We start from the raw sequence: 22,564 nt of genomic DNA on the forward strand, positions 1-22,564 counted from the left end.
TCCGCAGTAAATTTCAAATGAAATATCTGCCCTTTAGAGATAGTTATGTGCTAAAAGTTGTTATACAGCACTGTAAAAAAAACCTACAACAATATGTAAATAAATCCAGGGAGTGAAAATAAAAAATATGCCTATTGTGTGTAACTCCGTTGTTAATGTTAACAGAACCAAATTCTGCACACTCCACTGAGTACAATTAAATCAGTAGGATAACAAAATAGGAGCATATTTGGATACCTCCAGACAGTGTGAAAGAACATGTTGATGTATTGAACTGTAAGACTCAGTCTGCAGAACAGATTTCTGCCTGTGAATACAGTGAACTTTAGTCAGCATGGTTCGTGTAGTTTTGGGATCTCTTGGTAAAACTGCACGTTGGTAAAACAGAATATGGTTAGAAAGGGTTGGGGTGGTGGTGGCCATCAGTTCCTGCAGCAACACCTGCCAGCTGTGCACCAGGACAGGAGGGGGCTGTGTCCTGTAAGCAGCACATCACACTCTGCAGGTGGCCAGGAACTGCAAGGGACATGGCTTGGAGAGGAGAGGCGCCCTGCAGAGCAGAACAGGTAACAACAGCTCACCAGAGCCCAGCCTTCCTCTGGGACAGCCCCGGAGGGGACATGCAGCAAAACCCAAGCGTGAGTGGCAGTGTTTGCCTCAGTAACTCCTGTAGTAACTCCTGTAGTAACTCCTGCAGAAGGCCCAGCACTGCTCAGACTGACACAGCCTCAGCACTCAAGCTCCTCAAGAGCTGCTCGCTGATAAGGAGCTCCAGATGGGCCACCCTGCTTCCCAAGGCCAGGAAATACAAGCATCCTTAAAAATACATGTCTGTTTGTGTGTGTTAATATCCCCCTCTTCATTCCTGAAAAAAACCCAAAAGCAAAACAACACTGAACCAAAAAAAACCAAGAGTCATTTTGTGTGTGCAGGGGTTTAGATTACCTGTAGGTCTTGCCTCAATATCTGTACTGGAAGGAAGGAAAATTCATCTCAGTATTTTATTTTCTTTTCCCCTTCCTCTTCAGCTGCTTTTGACTTCCTTTCCACTTGGTTCTTCCACTTCGTACCTACCTCCTTCCAATCGAAAGCTCGTTGAAACCTTATCAGTCTTTTTATCCTTTTTTTTTTTTTTTTTTAAATCAATGTTTCAGCAACCATTTAGTTAAAAGGAGGAAAAAAAAAGTACAAAGTTACCATCTCCAGTCCTTTGTAGTGCTCCTCCAGTACAAAGAATACTCAACACCTCTCTCTCTCAAAGGAGCCAACAATATGACAGCCTTCTGTTCCCTTGTGTCTTTCCAAGTATTTCCCAGGTATCTCTTAATCTGAGGACTAAATTTACGAGGAAGAGACACGCTTAGTAGACATGCAAAAATCAGAAGAGTTCAGAGGGAAGGCACTGATGAGAAGCCCGGTCTGCCAGCAACCATCTGTTCTGGAGAAGGAAACAAAGCCACAGATTGCTCCTGGGCAGCTCCCCGCAGACACTACTTGAGGACTATTTCTAGCTTGTGGCTAGAAGGTGTCCAATAAATTGACAATTTCACTTCTTCCCACAGAGTTTTCTGATTAGCAGCACTGAAATTACTATTATTTTCACTTTATGAGTATCATATCCAAGTGTGTGGCTTTGGGGTTTTTTAGGGGGGAATTAGAGCCAGATGATTGGATGCTGAGCTCCGTAGGCAAAATTTTTGCTTACATGTATTTAAACAGTTTTTAACTACTCTCCTCCTCCTACACATTACTTTATTTTCTGACTTTACTAGACATTTCTGTACATTATTAAATGCTTGTTCCATTTGAAATGTAAGATTCTAAGTAAGTCATGGAAATAAAGAGCAACCACTTTTTACTAAAGAAGACAGGATTAAGAGAGCCTCTTGGTATGGAAATAAGATTTGAAAATTCATCATTTGGTACACCAAACTTTTCTGTATAAAACCTGCATTAGGCTTGAGAAATAATATGAAACCAGTTTAAACTCACATCCTTGACCAGGTCTATTTCTGAACAATTCCTAAAGCTGGTAGCACCATGACAATTATGTCAAAGGTATCAGTTTGAGATGATGTTTGTGCGTTTTACTTAATTCCCAAATAAATCCATTGAACACCAGTGTTGAATCGTGCAGTTTGTTCAGCAAGTGGACAGAAAAGGAATACAGAACTTTGCAGGTGCCCCCGGCAATCTCCATCTCAAACAGCTCTCCTGAATCGGGACACTGCATCTGACCCCTCAACAAAAGAGTGAGAAACCTCACAATTTTAAGCTCATATAAAATAGTCACTGATTAATTCTTCCCCCCCCTCTCTTTTTCTGCCGCCAGGCCGCCCCTCAGGCACTTTGCCCCGCAGCCGGGCCCGGTCCCCGGCGCTCCGTGCCCCCAGTCCGGGACCCCGCGGTGCGGCACCTCCCCTCCCCTCCGTCCGTCCCTTCCCCGCGGCCGGCGCCGCCCGCCCGCTCCCGCCGCCCCTTCCCGCTGTCACTCGCGGCTCCGCCCGCCCCTCGCCGGCCCCTCCCCGGCCCCGGCGGAGCCGCCGCCGTTTCCGGAGCGCTCGGCGCGGGGCCCGGGGCTGTCGCGGGCAGGTGAGTGAGCGCCGCGCCGACCCCGCCGAGCCCTGCGGCCCGGCCCGGCCCCGCCCGCGCCCCGCAGCCCGGCCCGCGGGCCCGGCCGTGCGGGCACCGGGCTGGCAGCGCCCGCGGCACCGGGGGACGCGGCGCGGAGGGCGGCAGCGCCCGGGACAGCCCCTGGGCCGCTCGGGAGGCGCCGGCGAGGGCTGGGGGCCGGGCCGGAGCCCTGGCCGGGGGAAGACGAGGCGGCGGTGCCCGGGACCGTGGCCGCGGTGCCCCGGCGGGGCCGGGCCGGGCCCGCCGTTGGCGGCGGGGGCAGCCCGGGGCGGTGTCGGGGCTGCGGCCGCCCCCCGTGACCCGTGTGCGGGCAGCCCGGCGGGGCCGGGACTGCGCCTGCGGGAATTCCCTGCGCACCTTCCTGCTCCACGGTGACCCGGGGCGCTCGCCCGGCCCGGCCCCGCCGGCCCCCGGCGCTGGGGCGGCCCCGCCGCGCGGCCTCTCCCGGGCGGCGCCGGCCGGACCTCCCCGGGCAGCGCGGCAGCGGCGCCACCCAAAGCTCGGCCGGGCTCGGGGCCCCCCGGCCCCTCCGCGCCCCCCGCCCCGGGGCCTGCGGGCAGCAGCATCCCCGGCCGCTGCAGGGGCTGCGTACAGATTGTTCACCTGATGCGAGTTGCAAGTGCCGCTTGTTGTTGCCGAGCCTTATGTTGTGTGCATATGGTAACTGCCAGAAGAAGAGGATAACGCATTTTGGGCTGTAGCTTGAAACTTTACTGATGTTCCTTTGCTTCTCCGTGCTTGAAGGGTTTTATTCGTTTGAGTGGAGAGGAAATGGTAGAGGTATGTATTTGTCGGGTGAATGTTGGCTTAGGAACTTGAAAGCAGTTGGAAGGTCTTATTTGTTTGTTTTTATGTGAGATTATAAACCTTGTAACAGGTATAAATTGGCCGTTATTATTATCATTTCTGCTTTTATAGAGGCACAGAGGTCTGGGTGTTGTGAAGAGCGGCCATACCTCAGTGGTGTGTAGCTGCAATAAACTTGGTGTTACAGAGTGGTTCATCCGGTGGCCTCAGAGGCACACGCAGCTGGCACAAGGCTGAAGCTTGGCTCCCAAAATGGCACTGCATCTGTAATTGCCAGGGTGACTGTTGGACAATCTCAAATCTACAGCTTGTGGATTTTAAGGCTATCGTTGCTAGATGTTTCTATTTTCTCAGCCTAGTGCTGTTGGCAGAGAGGTAGTGGTGCTCTTGAGGAATTGTTTTTGTTTTCTGTGAGCACAGGCAGCTGAAGCTCCCCTTCCCTCACCTCTCTGTGGTATGTGGTACGTGTTGTGTGGCTCCTGGCCACATGAAGATTTTGGTATGCAGCTCGTGGGATCAGCAGTGTTGGCCCAGTTCGGTATCTGCACAGGTGCCGTTTGTGTATCACGGGTACCAACATGATTTTGCGCTTGGCTCGAGTCTTCTATCAGGCAACATTTCTACACAAGATAAAGCTGGACTGTTCTGTAAAGACTGGCAGGTTTTCCAAGTTCAAGATTTGCAGAAGGTTTTTCTTTCTTCCTGTATCTTCTGTTCTTTCCTTCCTAGAAGAACTTCCCAAGTATTTAGTCTGTGGTTGTGATGAAGGTGTGTTTCAGGTCAACGAACGTGTTTCTGGTGTTTGGAGGAACTGGGCTGGAAGCAGCTCAGAGCTGCTGCTTTCCATCCATCTTGTGGTGCTGCTTCCTAGGTCGGTGTGAGGCAGAAGTGCTGGCGTTTCTCATTCTGAATTGGGAGTTCCTCAGGGTGCTTAGGAACTAGAAATAATGCGTATGTGGAATATTTTTCTAGTTGAAAGTCTGTTCTGAGACTCTGAAGTTTGGCTAACAGGTAAATAATCCCTCATAAAAAGTAATAAGGAAAATACATGCTGCAGATGCTTAAAAGTGAAGTCTAGGTTTCTTCAACTTCTTGGGCATTAGCTTGGATTTGGTCACTGGCATCTTATTTTTCTGAGGGTGTGCTGTCTCCAGCTTGAGGTCTTTATTCCCTACTTCTTCCTGCTATCTATTACTTTTCAACATCCCTTCTCTCCCAGCATACAAATGATGGCCAGTTTTTCTTTGCAGCAAAACAATTGTATTTTTCTGTTCTGAATAAGCTTTTCTTCAAACCTGGCACTGACTGTCATTTTAAGTGCTGCCACTTGCCTTACTCAAAACAGGGTTATGTCAAGAGAAATTGTGCTGCTGCTTTTGTTTATGTAGTAGTACTGTAATAGGAAAAGACTTGTTCTTGGTACAATGAATGCTGGTACACCAGAAATCCTGCTAATGATAGTGATTAATGGGTGCTGCTCAAAATAGCTATCACTGCTGATATGACTAATTGTGCTGTATGAAAAGAGCTCCTTTATTCCCAGTAATCTCAAGGTGTTTCTACAGTTTTAGAGAAGTGCCTGATCAGTGCAGACAGATAGCTGTACAGGGAGATGCAGAACTTGCAGTGGAGTGTGGCAGCTCTCTCAGGAGCTTGCTGCTGTGCTGCAGAACGAGTCAGGGCTGAGAATGAGTATTTTCTTGTGGTGATTGTAGGTAGATAGAATATTATTACTGGGATTGGATGTTAGCCAGTGCAACACCCTACGTGTTGCAAACAATGCCAGGGTATTGTTAGTAGCTACAGAAGGGGTTTATATCATACATGAAAGATGACATTTCCAGCAGCATGGGTAACCTCATCACAGGCCATTGTGCTGGGGCTGGCTCTGAGGGCAACTGGTGCTGCTGCACTTGACAAAAGTCTGTGTTGTAATTGCTCTGGTCCTCCTAGAGCTTGGTGATGTGTCTGGATACCCTTCCCAGGCCTTTGGGCAACAAGCAATAGTGACATGCTGCAGGCAATCCCATGCTCCTGGGCCATGGCATGTTCCAGGTTCAGTTTGGATTTTATATGTACTGTGGCTGAAAGCAGTGCTGGAAACTGTGTCTTGATACCTGTAAAATCTGAACTTCTGGCTAGTAGGATGAAAAAATATTTTGAAAATTAAGTGGAATATGTTAAAGATGGGTTCCAAACTCACTGAGAAGAAGCTTGAAGTTATGTTAGTTGTACTTCTGGTTTTGTGTTTCTTCTCTTCTGCTGTTTATGTACCTCAAGACAGTTTTATTTCAGGAGCTGTTTAGACATTTGTCCTTTAAGCCATCAAAGAAACCCTTAAGGTGTGTGGGGGGGAATAGGACACATTCCATTCATAAATCCTGCTTTCTAGGTTAATTGCCAATTTGGTCTGATAGCATTCCACTCTTCTAGTGTTCTGTGGATAAACTGGTTTAGTCCAGTCCTTGAATTTTGCCAAAACAGTGATGAAAGCAAGGAGAAAAAGAAGATTTTTTAAAAATGAAACTTCAGAATGATAATTTTGGTGTTAATGAGGTGTGTTTCACTTTGAAGCACCCTAATGTGACAAGACAAATTGTTTTGAGAACTGTGGTCTTGGAATATCAATCTTGTCTTACCCTGCTGTAATTAATGAAGATTCGTGTTTTGGTTACTTAAGATAAATTTTGGGGAATTGATCTGTGTGATACTGTGAAGGTCACAAGCTTTGCATGAGGCAAACCAACTTCCATGGATCCAGGCTGGAACAGCTTTGGAGTAAAAGAAAAAGGAGTGAGTGTGTGTGAGAAAAAGCAGATTAGAAGGTTTAGAAATGCTGGTCAAGCTTTGAAGAATGAAAGAAAAGGGCTGAAAAGGGGAATACAAAGGACTCCAGGTACAGCTGTGGGGGAGTCCTGGGGTGTCTGTGAGTGTATGGATGGGTCTGAGGTGGGGGTAGCTGAGGCTTTGTGAGGCTTTCAGGCATCTTTGAGAGGCTGTGCAGCACGTCAGGCATTTTCCCAGCTGTGATATTGCCATCGATGGCAAATTGGCTTCAGTCTGGTGATAACATATGGCAGCTTATCCAACTCAAGTTGGAAGTGTGATATGCTATGACTTGGCTTAGAAGAACCATTTTCACTGCACAAATAATTATTCTACCTTCTAAGGAAAGCCCTCACAGGAGAACACGATAGCACTTGTAAATAGAATTTTTGATATATTAGGTAAAAAGCAAACAAAAAGCTTCAAAAATTTTGCTGTAGAGTAACTGCCCATGTTTTACTGTTAGGGTCCCATCAGAGAACACAATGCCTTAGGAAGCATCTTTATGATACCTCCCTAAATTGTGACCAATTCCTGCTTATGTTTTTAGTAACATTTTCTCCCTGAAGTAACTGATGAGTATTTGCTGGTTTAGGCTAGCTAGATTTTCATTGTTCCTTCTTCATGGTCTTTTGTTGCTAGCTTTCCTAACAGTTTTCTGCTTTTTCAGTGGTTGGGGGTTTAGGGTCAACGGGATTCTGTTTTGGTTTATTGAGTCATATTACAGTGGGGTACTTGCCAGGCACTAATGCTTTCTGATAAGTGCTTCTGTTCAACAGCATTGCAAAAGACAGATTTTTTGGAAAATTTCAACAGGAAAATTCTTCCACCACCCTGTCGGTCACTCCTCACATTGAGATATTCTATTTTTGTTCTTTCCTGATACTACCTATGTGCTAGTTGGAATGCTATAAGGGAGCATGTCAACTGGCTGTTTAATAACAGTATTTTAGGTGTGACTCGTTTAGTTGTGCACTCAAAGCTGACATTTAAATGGTACTATCCAATTATAGAAAATTCCTCGGACTGTGTTGAGTACTCTGCAATCTGGGAACAGAATAAAGCTCCTAAACAGCTACTGAATGTAAGAGAAAGTTTGTTTCCCTTGTTAGAAACAATAATATTGAACTTTGTTTCCTTAATGCTTTATTTTAACATATGTTGGGCACTCTAAAGCAGTGTATAGAATGAGTTGTAGAGGAGAGGGTACGAGAAGAGCAGGAAGAAGGGACCGTGGTGGATGTTTTTTCCACTTCTCCACAGGCATCTCTAGTGTGATTCATTCGTGTGAGGGTTGTCTACCAATGAAATTTATCTCTACTCCTGTCAGTACCTGAGTGTTTTTAGTTTCCCAAGTAGATTACCTGACTGTCATAGCTCATATATTTGTGAGTTTCTGGATGGTGTTGGGAATTCCTCTGGATTTACTGGGGTAAAATTAGATCCTTTGAAGCGTGTCCACATGATCTGTCTCATACCAGGATATTCAGGGCAATGTTCCTAGGTATTTTTTAATGAAAGTTGAACTTCCTGCTCTTCTGTACATATTACAGAAGTTGGCTGTGTACCTGGGAACAGTTTGAGTCCAAGCACAAGAACTTCCCTGGAGAAAGATAAAACACCTGAATGTGTACAGTGTACATTCCAGGAAAATCTGGAGATGTTTTAAGTATTGCTTCCTAAGAGTCTAAGTACAAGGTAATATTTTTAAAAGTTCCTTAAAAATATTGGAAGCTGGCAATCTCATCCTGAAAAAGCCAGATATTCTTTTTATATGATCATGTAACAAAACTGCTGAAAAGCAGAGAGAGCTGTAGTGTCTGGGCAGGACACGTTCAGAAACACTCTTCTTCTTGAAAGACTTTTCTTGTGTCTGCATCCTCGCAGGTGGGTAGGGGAACCTGTGAGATAAAAGACTGGGGAATCCCAGGGGAAGGATCACAGTGGGTAAATGTAATTCTGTGCCAGACTCCAAAAGATTTGAGGAACATAACCTCTTTCTGGTGAGTTTTTCAAAATGTTTCTCAGAATGCTCTTTGCAAGTCTTGCACCAGATGGTATTGTATTGTGTGGAAGGAGGAAGAATACAAGGAGGAAGAGGGTACCTAAAAATGTCATTCTTCAGTTCTGTATGTTTGGCTTCAGGGGAGCTTCAGTGTAGGATGAGTTTGTCCTCTCCAAATACTCGGAAGAAACCAGGTTTGTCAAAAGGAGGTAAACATGACTGCAGGTGTTCATCATTTGTTAGAGGCCCCTGTGTTTTGTAAAAGATGGGAAGATCCTGAGGAGAGGAGATGTTTGGTGGGAGGGAAGGGTAGCAGTGCTGCTTGTGTTGAGTGGTCTGCGGTTCCTGGTCCAAGCAGGAGTTAAGGCCAGGTGGTGCAGAATGGTGTTAGCTAAAACTGAGCAAAGACATTGTTACAGAATCCTGCTTCATCAGTGCATGTCTCAGAGCTGCAGAATAAACTTTATTTCGCCTTACCAAAGACATAGTTAGGTATTTGTGGTTTTTCAGCTGAGCAATACAGCTTGCAAATATTTAAATAATAAGGTAATAAGATCAACCCTTTTTGCTGTATGAGATGAGCATTTGCAAGCAAATGATGCTATCAAGAACTTTAATATGATGATGAAAAATAGGTCTAGTGCTAAATATGCATATATTCTTTAGGAAAAACTAAAACCGTTCATTTGTTAAATAAACAAGAGAATGAAGGAACTTGATAACAATCAGAATTTTGTTTTACTGAGTTCAGCTGTGAGTGGTGCAGATGAAACCAAGACTGCTGTTGTTGGCAGGAGAGGAGGGTTGTGAGAGGGTACTTGGACATTCTTTACCTACAGAGAGCAAACTGGGCATACTTTAGTAACTCTCAGTGCAGTAGAAATAAATTGTCTTTCCTCCAGTGTAGATAGATGCACATCTTCTGATAGAAACAAGGTAGTGTTGCACTTCTGTTTTGGCTGTTTTTGAAGAGAAGTTGCTGAAGTTTGTGTATAGGAAAGCAGGGTAGGTCAATTAAAAATTAAATTTCCTAAAATAATGCAAGTGTATGTGAACTTTTAATTATGTGGCTTATTTTTGTTTCATGCTGATGAAAATTTTATGGAGTCCTGGAAGGAAATGCCAGTTATTGGAGCCAAACCCTGAAAAACAGAGCATGTTATAGCAGCATCCTGCTTTTGAGAATATGCTTGGTTCTGTATTAAAATGTTGGAAAAGTCCTTACTCAGAAGAGTCTTTCTGTCTGTCTTGTATTGCTTTCAGAAGGAGAATGAAAACTATTTTTTTTTGGGCAATCCTATTAGGTCTCATAATAAACTTCTTTGTCTAAACATTGCAATAATTTCCAGGGCAACAGATTGTGATGTTGAATTCAGCATTTTGACCTCATTCTAAGTCCAAAGAGGAGCAAACATTGTAAAGTTATAGGGAGGTATTACAAAATAACTTTGATAATTAGCAAATTTCATATCAAATTTGGCTATGAATTTAACACAGGCTTGTTCACACCTTCTTCTTAGCAAAGGTATTCTACAGATCCAGGTTATCAATCCTAATTTAAATGTTGTCTTTCACATAAATGGCTATTTCAGTGTTAAGACCAAATGCTGAGTCTTGGGATGGTGTATGGTCTGGTTTGGCAGTCTTTGGTCAAGTGCAATTAGAGCTTTATCTGTGTGGAAAAGTGGTGCATCTGACCTGTGCTATTTTGAACTTAATCTGTTGCTTGGTTTAGTGGTTAGAAAAGATCCTGCTCTGGTTAAGTGAATCCATTGCTCTGCAGATGTTTCTCGATATGAAATCTGTTGAAAACCACTAATGATACATTTTTTGTTTTTGTATAGGAATGTTACATTTTTGTGGTGATGAATTGGTATGATGGATTAAATCTGTAGTTGACACACAAGATTTAGGGAAATGGTTTTTGGGTAAAGTGCATTTTCTTCCTTTGAAGACGCAGTAGGAAAAGAGTTTGTTTGGAGGGTTTTTTTTTTCCATCTTAGTTTCTGGAATGGTTGGGTTGTAGGAGGTTTGATTAGGATTGTCTGATACAGTCAGACAAATGAATAACAGACCATGGTTTGCTCTGGACTTGTGCTTCTTCTGAGCTTGGGTTAGAAGATTAGAGCTCTGTCATTCAGGTGTCAGGAGGTGCCAGGTTGTTGCTGTGTGTTTGGACACGTTTCTGGAGGGTGGTGTTCGGTCAGGTGTGTTGGGTGAACACAGGGTGTGTGAATTGCTGTGGCTCAGGGTAGCAGAGGGCAGGGCTGAGGAGCTCATCGGGCTTTAAAGGTACAATATATTAGTTTAATTTGTTCTTGAACAGCTGCACAGTTTGTTGCTTGTGCAGTGCATTGATGGGGGGGGCTGTTAGAATTTGCAGTGATTTTTAAACTGAGCTTCTCAAGTCAGTTTCTGAGGACACTAGGTTGGCATGTTGCTGTTCTTCAAGTTCCTCTGTCATTACCCTCTGATTCATTATTCTCTTGCACTTAGGGGGATTATTGATGGAAAATGTCTGTCTAGACTGCCTTCTCTTGTGTTTCACTTGAAAGGCCTTCATGGCCCTCAACTTTGTGCAGTGTGAGAGATGAGGAAGACTACTGCTGGTTTCATATGACTGACAACATTTGGCTTAAAGTTGTCATTTGTTCTTTTTCCTGAGACATTCACATTTTTATGGGCTTTTTTTTCAGCTTCACATTGCAGCCAGTGGGTGCTTTTCTCTGTCTGATGTAATATGTTGTTACTGGTATTTTAAGTCACATTCTGAAACAGGAGAAAATTATGTATTTCAGTCAGTCGCTTTCTGCTAAAAAGTTGTATCTGTATTTTGTTCTGAAATTGTTTTAGGACAGATGAGGCAGCTTCTTTCCAAAAATTCTTGTGGTTTCAGGGAAATAATATGTCTTCTTTGCATATGCTATTTGATATATTCTGATCTGGAGCCTGAGTCCTGTTCTCTGCTGTGTTGATTGTATTTCACTGCACATGAAATGAAAGATTAAGAACAACAAGGGTAAGTATAGTAGATGAAATTTTTTACGCTACCTAATAATTCTCCTTTTCCTTTTAACTTAAAGCTTTGTAAGTGATGCAGTCCTCATAATCATGAGTATTCCTAGGAAGGTATGCTGTGTTTTGACTCAGATCTTCAGTGTTGAAGAATAAATTATAATATGAATGCAGGGCATCTGGCATGCTGTGTCTATGCTAAATATTTTTCTCTAAAATGAATTCTAATGTAAGCAAAGTTAAACTGGTATAATTTGGAACAGTAGACTTGAGGCAAAAATGCAAGTAGCTGTGTGTGAATATTGATTATTGTGCTTGGTAGCATGTGAAAAACCTCATCGTGCCTCAAAGCACTGTTGCCTTAGTGGACTTAAAATCCCTTATTTAGCTGTCGCTAAGGATTTGTGTTGAGGAGTTTATTTAATTTCTTCTTTTACATCACACCATGGACCTAAGTCCTGAAGTTCATTGGCTTTCTCTGACCTTGCCCTGTCACAGGCAAGTAGTGTTTTGGCCAAAGGATGGTGGGTTTCTGTCTGAAACAGTCCAAGCCTGGTGATCTCAGAGGACCCACTTAATATATTCTGAAAAAAGGCAGGGAGTGGTAATTGCAGCTGTAGAATAACCCTCAGAGAAGGGAAGCACTTGACAAATTGACTTAGATGTAGCAGTGTGTGTCCTCAGGTGTAAGGTACCCTTGTCTTAACTGTTGGGTATTCCAGCACTGCAGTTAAGATGTTGTGTATCTCTTTGGTAAGAACCAGCATATTAAGGAGTAATACTTCAAAAATGATGCTTTGTAGTTGATGAAGGGAAGAACTGGTTTTTGTTTTTACTGGTGAAATGACTTTTTTCCTAAAACTGCTGCTTAGGTTTTTCCATATGGAAGATACTGCCTCAGCCTGGACTGGTGGTAAGCTGAAGGTTGTGTGGCAGGTACTTGTGGCTTACTTGCACTTACTTACACTGGGATGCCTCTCCTTTTTTTGTTTGTTTTCTTTTCTTTGTTCAGAAAATTGGGTTTTGTTAAATACAAGAAGACTGTAGTAAGAAACATAGCAAAGCAACTGCTCATAGTCATGACCTCAGTAAGTAAATGAGACTACTCAATGTAATCTTTTAGAATTACAAATATTAGGTAAAAAACCCTTTCCTTGATGAATAATAAGCTTAAATCTGTCACTTTTCACAAGGGCATGTAGTGATATGAGAAGGGAGAGTGGCCTTTGCTGAGGGAGAGTAGATTTAGATTAAATATTAGGAAGAAATTCTCCCCTGTGGGGGTTGTGAGGCCCTGGCACAGGGTGCCCAGAGCAGCTGTGGCTGCCCCATCCCTGGAAGTGTCCAAGGCCAGGTTGGACAGGGCTTGGAGTAACCTGGGATAGTGGAAGGTGTCCCTGCCCATGGCAGAGGGGGGTGAGATGGGCTTTAAGGTCTCTTCCAAACCATTCTATGAATTCAGGATAAGATAGTCAGATATTTACAGTATTGGTATGTGGTAAAAACCTCAATGCCACAAGATTTTTTCCTTGATGCTTTTTCTTGAGGCGTTATCTTCTAGGTGCTTACTAGTAGAGATTGCTTAATATAACATTGAAATAGTATTTATTAGTAGTAAATAAGTGTCAGTTCTGACTAAGAAAGATCCATTGTTTTGACTAAAGTGTGGACAAAGAAATGGCTCCTAAACAGAGTGTGTGTTTCAACTTCAGAGGCAAAGGAATGCCAGCATAATCACCTGAAAAATATGAAAAGCAGTCCATGGAATAATTTTCTGTTTCAGACCGAGAATAAAACAGCTGTAAGAGGAGCTCAGGTTCCATTTTACAAGTGACTCTGCTGTTTAAAATGATTTGCTGATAGGCATGCAGCAACTCTGAAAGCAGCAGGATGCCTCACTAATAGCATTAGAGAGCCCTAAAATGTAGTTTCATCTTAGTTTTGAATATGGTTGTATTGATATGCTGTAAAAAACTCCATCAGTTTCATTGCCAGGCACAGAATCATCTCATTTTTATTATGCTGCTGAATCCAGTCACTCTCCTTTTCCACTGTGGTTATTTTTGTTCTTACTTTTAGTTTTACTTTTTTTTTTCCTGCTTTAGACTTTAATTCCCGTTTAAAACTCTCCTGATTGTATGTGTTACACAGTGAGGATTGGAATGTTAGCTGAAAGATGGGGAGAGCAATCTGCTGTGCTGAAAATGCAGAAGATTTCCTGTTGTTGTTACTCAGTTTGGCGTGAGTTAGTGTCCCTGAAGCAGCTAAAGCACTGCTTAAACTCTCCTTGCTTCAGGTAAATGCACAAGTGGTAGTAGAGGATAAAACCTCTTGATGTATCCAATAATACTCTGATTGTGGTTAGCCCCAGTTCTGTCTTTAGAACACATTGTTCCTAATAAAATAAATGCACAAAGCGGTATGGCCTGCTCCAGCTGCAGAGTGTTACTGGATGCTTTGAAGGAAGATAATTATTTTATTTATTTCTAGACTTGAAGTTTTGAGAAAATGTCTCATTGAAATTCAACTCCCTCAGTAGGGAGAACATGCATGGTGTAGTGTGCACGTAACAGGCATTGTTAGGTACATGCAGGAAATCCATATTTTGTATTGCTGTGGATAAAACCAAATCTATAAATACCTCAGTGTGTAGTAAGGATGCTTGTCTAATACTATGGGGTTTAGGCTTGCTGGCATTAATCTAAAAGTAGGAAAAAGAAATTGGAAATAGACCAGTGTAGTTGAATTGGAAGCAAGAAAGCAGGATATGTTTAGTGTTCCAAATTTGAAGGAAACTACACTTCATGTTATAATAGAAATGCAGAAAATAAATGTGGCATGCCTGTGTTTATGCATTGTAGTGTAGAGTTTTTCTGCAAATACATATTGTGGACTTATGTAGAATATGGATATTGTAATTGCCTAACAGAGTAGTTCTAAAAGTGGACCAAAATCCTTACAGGGCTGTAGAAGGAAGGAGTATTGGTAGAGTAGGAACAGAGTTCCCTATTTTTTCCCATCCAGCACTGTGGAGAACAGGAGTGGATGGAAATCCTCCTGCAGAAGCATTTGCTGTTTTGTTTGGTTGTGCTGTAGCCATTGGCACTTTCTGCTGCCATCAGTAATTCAGGGACACAGGACATACAAGTTCAGGTTTTTGTCAGAGCCTACCTAATGGGGAAAAAATGTGGACGAAGGGGCATTATCATTAAATAGAGAACATAATAGAGAACTGCACTGGAAGTTCAAGCCTGGTTAACTGAGCTCTGTTACTGTGCTGCTTATCTTGAAGCAGATGCAAGGAGAAATCTTTTCCTAATAATAATTTCACTTACCTTCTCCAGAGCCATTGTGGAAGTTGTTGTTTCCATAATACTGATTATGGAAGAGCAGTGGGCATTGAGTTTTGTCCAAAATCAGCCTGGCTGAGCCATAACTGCTGTGTGATGGTTCCACTGGGGCTGGAGCGACTTGGAATTGAATGTGTGGGAATGTCTTAGATGAGATCTCTGCTCAGATAGAAGATTCCTGCTGTGTTTCTTGAGGGGGTGGATTTGCAGTGTCCTCCCAGCAGGCTCCAGGCTGCCCTGACAGGGGAGCTGTGTGAGCTCAGCCAGGTGTGTCGGGGAAGGCTGTGGCAGGTAGCAGAGTCACAGGGCACAGTGTCTAATAGAGTGTTTACCAGATCACATTGGTATCCTTGCAGATCATATTAATGTACTTACTAGTTCAAATTGAATTGTTCAATTAATTTTTAAACATTAGTTTAATGACTTTGTTGTTAAATATCAAAGAAAACCATCAGCTACTCTGGTGCTCAGTGTCCATTTCACCCCACTCCAGTACAGACAGCAGTGATTACAGCACTGCTGCCTGCACTTACTGACTTACTTGGTGATGCTGGAGTACTCTAAGTGAAAGGCTTATGTTTCAAAAAACAGTTCTCAGGTTTCCTTTCAGAAATTTAAAAAAAATCGTGGAATTTTCAGTGAGCTTAAAAGCTTTTCTTGTGCTCATTAGTAATTTGAATGTTTCCTATAGACCACTGTGTGTTGAAAGGGTTGTTTTGGCTTAGTTGAATGTGCATTGCATGCTTTATTGGAAATGAAGGCACAGATCAGCATGCAGCTCCAGCCTGCATCAATGACTGTGTTCCAGGAGCCCTTTCCCTATGAAGTAATGATTTTAAAATGGTGTCACGTATGGATTCACTCTGCTACAACTTGGTTTTTTTTCTCTATGACTAATGAAGAATATTCTTAGCATAACTAAAACCACCTATGCTGTGTTTGTACAAGTTTATGAAGGATGGGAGTGGAAACAGTGCTGAAAAATTAAAGACTTTAATGCTGACCTCAGTGAGGACTTAGAATTGCTTCAGTACCTTTCATAGTAAAGGCAGAGACTGTGGGAAAATTAACTTACATTTACATTGATGAGCAATATTATATTAGTTCTTTAATTATGCATTTTATTACTATGGTGTCCATAAAAATGCTTAATTAATTATTTTGAAATAGCTGGGTTATTGGACAGTGCTGTTGTGATACTCTTTTTCCATTTGACTAACAGTATCCGTTTGAAAACATATTCTCACATATTTTCCTACTGGCATGATAAATTTTTGTGGCTGTCATTCCTTGACATGAGAATCTCAGTGGGGTTTTTTAAGATGCTTCAAATCTTCATTTTGAGGTGGGGTAGAGAAGTTTTCAAATGTTGACCCTTAATACCCAATGAAGTTACCATTCAGAATATGGGTTTATAACATCATGGTTTTTCTGAGGGATGAGGCAGTCCTGACTTGCATTTCTTTATGTTGACAATGCCATTTTATAGGCTTTTTTTTTTAAAAGGAAAGAAAGTATTGTTATCCCCCAGGAGTCACCCAGGAATGAATCTCATCGGCTGCTCCTGGGTGCCCTGCTTCTGTCATTGATAACTTTTGTTTCATGGTATCCACTGATGGATAAATATGTTAATGAGATGACTCGACTTCACAATTTCTCTGTTGTTTTTCAGTCCATTCCAAAATCCAGCTCTGCTACCTTAAAGACTTCTCACACTTGGTTTTCTCTAGTCTCATATGTGTTCACTTATCTACTTTTATTCTTAATTGCTGGAGGCTGTCCTCCCACTTACACTGTTCAATTTGTGTGGAACTGGTAAGAAATTCAAATGATGCCCTGCTGAGAATAGGATGGAAGCTGAAGGAGTGGGAGAGAGAAGCAGAACAAACTGATGGTATTTACTAGAACTGCCTGTGCAAACTGCTGTGAAGCAACCCATACTTATTGTCAAGCACATTGGTGAGGTATATATCTAAAAAAAATTAACAGATTGTGTCATAACACCTAATGTCATCATTCAAGGATTATTCCTCTTTCTTAATTTTGTTTCTGTGGTCAAATTGTCCTGATTATGTCTAAAATATAATTTGGAAAGTAATTTTGTGAAGAACTAGTGGCAATTTCTTTGCTGTTAACATCCTAGGCTGACTAATTCTCTGATTAATCAAGTCATATCAGGGTAGTTGGCCTTGTTTTGGAAGGCTTGCTTCTATCTTGGTGTGTTATAAATATTTTGGGGCGTGGGTCCATGAGAATTCGCTTTTTCCCCTCAGTTTCAGTAAGGGTGTTCCCTAAGGAGCAGGGACCAGGTCGACCCCTCTGTGCAGGGTGAGCACAGGCCCAGCTCAGCGGTGCCCAGTGCTCCCTCCCGCTCCTGGGGGTATTTTCTGGGACTGAAATCCCTTATTTTGGGGTAGGCAGAGGAGTGCTCAAAGAGTGGCTGCTGGAAACCCAGATGTGCTTGTACCTCTTGGCAGCTCCAAGAGGGCCTGGCCATGTCAGGCTGCAACCTCGAGGCTTGGGATGAATCCTGGAAACAACTTGTTTTTCAGCACTTCGGAGACACAAGAACCTTTTTTCATTCCTCTGGGAACTGTTTTGTATCAAAGTGTTTTTGTGGGAGAGTTTGTTCATGGAAAAACATTTTGCCCTAGCAGCTGTACAAATCGGGTATAATTGGTAAAAATATGAAAGAGGTTTATGGATAGTGGTCATTAATTAAAAGTTGACATCTTGACCGCTGCCATTGTGGCCTAGATGGATGTCTGGTCTGGTAGGACACTTTTAACTGGCTTTGTGTAACAAATGTTACAGAATCAATGGTGAACAAACAATTATATTTTGTTGTTGCAAAAACCCACACAAGTTCAAGCAAAGTTCTCTGAAATAGATGGTGTCAGATGAGATTTGCTTTGTAATAACCCCCTGTAATTTGTTAGACTTTAGCTTAATGTCCACAGATAGTCTCTCAAGTATGAATAATTGCTGAAAGTTAATGCTCTGCATTGCAAACTGCCCTGAAGTGCAGATCTGTTGTATTTTAAGGTCTTTAGATAAACCTTCCAACAAATTAAGCTGTTTCATTGCAGTGGAGTACTGACAGCAGTATTGAAAATCTTTTTCAGGGAAAGCTTTGAACCTATATTGTATAAATACATTGTTTCTAATGCTTTTAAAAGTAATGTTAAATTGTCCTCAACAAGAAACATATGGCTATAAATTCTGATGTACTCCATGCACTGTCCTGACTGTCGGAAGCAGAGTGTGCAATGTGGAGGACATTTAATTTAAAAAAATGGGATAAGGGTCGTGAATTGTATGCTAGAAATAGAAAATAAGATTAGAGGTTATGTTTCAGGCATGGAGCTGTCTCTGGGGGGGGAACAGAACAAGGTTACTTCAAGGTTTGGAGCCTGGATGGGGGATGGGAGAAGGGAGGAAATCCAGCAGTGGCTAAAAATGGTGCCTGGGGGAGTTTGTAGTAATACACACAATAGGAATTGCCAGGCATTGCCCTGATGCTGAGCATTGTGCATTGTAGCCTTCTCCTTGCCAGTGCCACATTAGTCATGGGCAGTGCTTGGTACCAGAGGGGGGTCCTGGCACCAGCACAAACAGTCCTGGTGCTGAAAAGGTTGCTTTCTCTAAACCTGATACTTGGGAAATGTATTTGGAAGGGGCCTGGCCAAATCCATGGTAGATGCATCAGCTGGTCTTGAAACATTGCTTATATGTGTTTGGCATCTTTACAATGTCTCATGGCTGGCAGAACTTTACTGTGTCACAGGTAGTGCAGCAGAAAAACCCTTCATCAGTACACGTTGCTGGGAAGGAGTGTCAGCATGGCTCAAGTCACCTAAATATTTAACTGAAGCCTAGTCTTTCGTGTTGCTAATAAATTTTAAGTATAATTGACACATCAGAAGGTGCCACGTAAAATTTTAGATGTTTCTCTCCAGTCTTAGTTTGTGAACAAAAGTCAGCTCTTTTAAGGAGTATGGAGAGATGCCATGGCATGTACTTGGTTAGGTGTGGACTTGGGATCTTCCACTTGTGTGTGTGCCACTGTTGGGACTTGGTGTTTCAAGGGGAGCACACCTGAGGTTTCAGAAAGATCTGACAAACAACGAAAGTTTAAGTCTCCAGGTTTGCCTCTGGGTGTTGTATTTCTGCTGAATAGATCAATCCCATAGTGTTAATTTGTTTTATGGATTAAAACATAACATTTGTTCCTCTTTCCAAATGCATTATACCAGTATAAATATCCCATTGTATCCTCTGCTGCACAAAAGAGTTCTTGCACAACTCGGTGCAGAAATATTTGGCACATAACCTGGTGACAAATCATGCCCATGATTGAGGGCTTAGTTGTTTATATAAAGCTATCAGTACTTTTAATTTCAGGGTATGGTAGAATGGTGTGACTGTGTTTTATATGTTGTAGATTGGGATTGATAATTATTTAACAACTGATGATTTTATCAGGAAACATTTGAGAGTTCTTTGGTGAATAATTTTCAACCTAAGAACAAGGCAATTTTTTTAAAGAAAAAAAATCACCTTCTGTCAGCCATATGCCATCAGTATTTCTGTGCACATCAGTCTGACTGCTGTGTGCCTTTCCCTGCTGTATAGTTAATGCAGCAGCTTAGAGCCGGGAGGGAGGAGAGCGCCGGCAGGATTCCGTGTATGCATTTGTTAGCAAGGAGCTCTTGGGGAAGTTATTTATATGCCTTGGTAGCATCTACACCAGATTTATTTTCCAAATGTGTAAATTTATTTGTATTGAAAGAAATTAAACATCATTATTAAGAGTGTTAACTCTTAAGAAGCAGTGAAACAGTTGTTAAAATATTAAAATACTTGCTTTTCTTAATAAAAGGAAAGTAACTTTAATCAAGCTAGTCTTTGCAGGAAGAGCATATAAATGTAAACCCCAAGTAACTAATTGCTTTTGAAGACAGAAATTTCTTACAGCTTTGTCTGTGTAAGGAGTGGATGGAGGAGACCCAAGGTTGCTGCAGAGTTCCTCAGCCTGCAGCTTTTTGATGTTAAATTGACCTGTGGTGTATTTTGGCATTTACGTTGTGTGGATGAAAGGCAACAAATTACTGTGGGGACTGAAATAGCAGGTGGGATTACTGGAGCAGCTAATGGAGGGCAGTGGAATCTGGAGTCTCAACGATGGAAGCTGCTGCCATTGTGGCCTTGGCTGGGACGCTGTGGACAAGGCAGGAGGAGGATCCCTTTGTCCCCAGAGCTGGTGTTTGAACCAGTTGTTAACAGCATTTGCAGAAGATTGAGCAGCTCAGGGAAGGATTTTTTCAGTTGTCTGCTGTGTAAAGCAGGCAGAACAACTAGATAAGCACTAAGCTTTGGGTGGTCTTAGAGAGGAAAATGTTACAGGTGGCAAGTTTGGGCTCTATCTTTTCCTTTTGATTTGTATTAGAGATTTATAAACTGGAAGGGTGCTATATTTGATCTTATAACTAATCCTATTTTGGCCCCAGCTATGCAAAATGAGTTAGGGCTATTTTAAAAATCTCATCTATATTTAATTAAGCTTTAAAAATTCTGGCCTTAATGAGGAGGTGAATTCTGTGCCCAAGACACACAAGTAGCTTTTTAGATAAGAAAAAATGAGGAAAGGTTATGAAGTATGCATGCTACTGCTTCTACTTTCCTAATCTTTATGATCTCAAATTACTTGTCACCACTGTTCCTTCATCAGCTACAGAGATGAGTTCTACATTAGATAATATATTACAAACCATAGATTTGTTAGAAATAAAGCATTTTGACAGTTCCAGAAGTCTTCTGTTACAAAGGTCTAGTTCAATAATGGGTTTTAGAATTAAAATGAAAACTACTCAACTTCTACTATTTATGGAATTGCTATTTACAGTAGTATTATGCTTTTGTAGTGTTATGTACACACTAATGTTTGGTTTTGTTATGGAAGGGCGACTGTAATTCACACTGGATTGCTCTGGTTTATTCATATCCTGTGACAGTGAATCAGATACTGCTGTCTATATACAGACTGAATTGCCAGCCAGCTTTGGGCCCAAATATGGTAAACATAATTATGTTCATTTGCTGTAAAAATACATTCTCCTTAGTTTAACATTTTCATGATTACAGTTTTCTGGTAATTCCATAATTTTCAACATGAGAGGGATATGAAAGGCGTAATCATCATGTCCCTCTTTTCAGTGTAGAATATAGTTTGTTTTCCTGGGCAAAACTCCAGCTGTTCAGTGATGAATTTACTGCTGCTCAAATACAGTGAGCCCATAAAGCATTTGGAAAGGCTGTTCCTGGGACAGGAGCTGTGCTGTGGAGACAGAATCTCTGTGTGCAGAGACAGCAAAAACCCCATGGCTGCAACTGTCCTGTGGCACTGAGGGGATTGCTGATGTCAGTTTTTCTGATACGGACTCCTGTTTCTTATTTTTGGAAATGAAATTAATATCATTTCAGAATACTTAATACTTCTCAAGTAGGAGACTTTCAATGAATGAGTTGGAGGAGCATTAAGATAAAGCTCCTGCTCTGTACTGAAGAGAATAAATATTAGTAAATACTGGATTAGGTTTTAATTTGTTACAAAGGAGTGTTATGATAACTGTTATTAAATGAAAAAAAAGATAGTTTACATGTGGAAATGCATGCTAATAGTTGCTACTTCCTCTATACAAGGGGGTTAGGATTAGTGCATTTAATGCAGCTAAGAAAATGCATTTGCAGGGTTTTTTCTTTGTTTCCATATAGTCTAGTACTGAGAATGTTGTAGATGAATTCTGTGGCAAGTGTTGAGAATTCAGAAGCAGCATAGTAATTTGGGTAAGGAAAGATTGTTGGTGTTGAGTTACTCCAAATGTTTTGAAAGCTTTCATCATCCTTGCTGCAAACAGGCAAAAAAAATCACATACAGGCTTTACAGGATTTGCTGTACATAATCTGTCTCATGTTTCTAGTACTCAGAACTTCCTTCTTCATAGAAGAGCTTTAAATGTGTAGATGATCTATAATTTTCTCTGCCTTGAAAAACTACTTTTATCTAACACTACTAAAATAATTAAAATGCCTACTGAAGTTACTCTGAGTTTGGGTTTTTTTAAAGTTGTACAGCATCACAAGCTCTTAAAACAGTTTGGCTTGGGGGTATTTATTGCAGTGGGAAAACTCAAAGGTGTATGTGCTGGGAAGTGTGAGTCCTGGGGTGTTTGAAATGTGGTATCTGTGTTTGCAGGAGCAGCAGAAGGGCTGGAAGTCTGTAAAGGGACCAGCAGAGCTGGGATGCAGAAATGTTTCTGTTTGCAGAGGAGTTGTAAACAGTGTGTCCTTGTGGCACTTCTGGCGTCGTGACTGTTCCCCTGCTTTCAGGGGTTGCTGGCGTGGAGAGAGTGACAAGTTTTGGCTGATTCAGGCTTCAAAACTGACCCGCCTCAACCTCCTTTATCCCTTGGAGGTTATAAATGGGTATCTAGGGAAAAGCAAGAACAGGATGAATTTGTGGGCAATTCTAATTTAAAATTGTCCTCAACAACTTGCTTTGTCTGGGATTTCCTGTGCCTGTGGTCAGACTGTTCAGTAACCCAAGTGAGCCCCCCTGTAAGGAAGGGTGATAAGAGACCAGAACTGCACACTAAATTTGAAGTGTGGGTAAACCATGGATTTATGCAGTGGCATAAGTAGGTTTCTGGCTTTTCCAACACGACTGTTCCCTTCCAGATCTATTCTTGTGACTGCCATTCAGCATCAGGCTGATGTTTAGCAAAACCAGTCAGTTATAGATCACCTTCCTCCGTGGTAATGATCAGGCCAGAGCCCATCATTTTGTATGTGAGTTTAGGATTCTTTTTCCATGTATGAGTTGATAAATGTATCCCTAATTAATCTAGTGTCTTAAGTCCCTTAGTCC

General features: G+C 42.0%; 1 protein-coding gene across 2 annotated transcripts in view; it reads left to right on the plus strand.

The window, feature by feature from the left end:
* Positions 1-2,535: 2,535 nt before the first annotated feature.
* Positions 2,536-22,564, plus strand: part of GARRE1 (granule associated Rac and RHOG effector 1) — a 58,431-nt gene continuing 38,402 nt past the window's right edge. The window contains exon 1 of one of the 2 annotated variants that reach the window (XM_069026480.1): positions 2,536-2,592. The gene's annotated coding sequence lies outside the window, so the exon portion shown is untranslated. Of the gene's footprint in view, positions 2,593-3,318; positions 3,415-22,564 lie in introns of those variants that run through there. The other variant, XM_069026481.1, reaches the window with a different exon arrangement.

Source organism: Aphelocoma coerulescens, chromosome 11, assembly GCF_041296385.1.
Source record: "Aphelocoma coerulescens isolate FSJ_1873_10779 chromosome 11, UR_Acoe_1.0, whole genome shotgun sequence".
NCBI classification, from domain to species: Eukaryota; Metazoa; Chordata; class Aves; order Passeriformes; family Corvidae; genus Aphelocoma; species Aphelocoma coerulescens.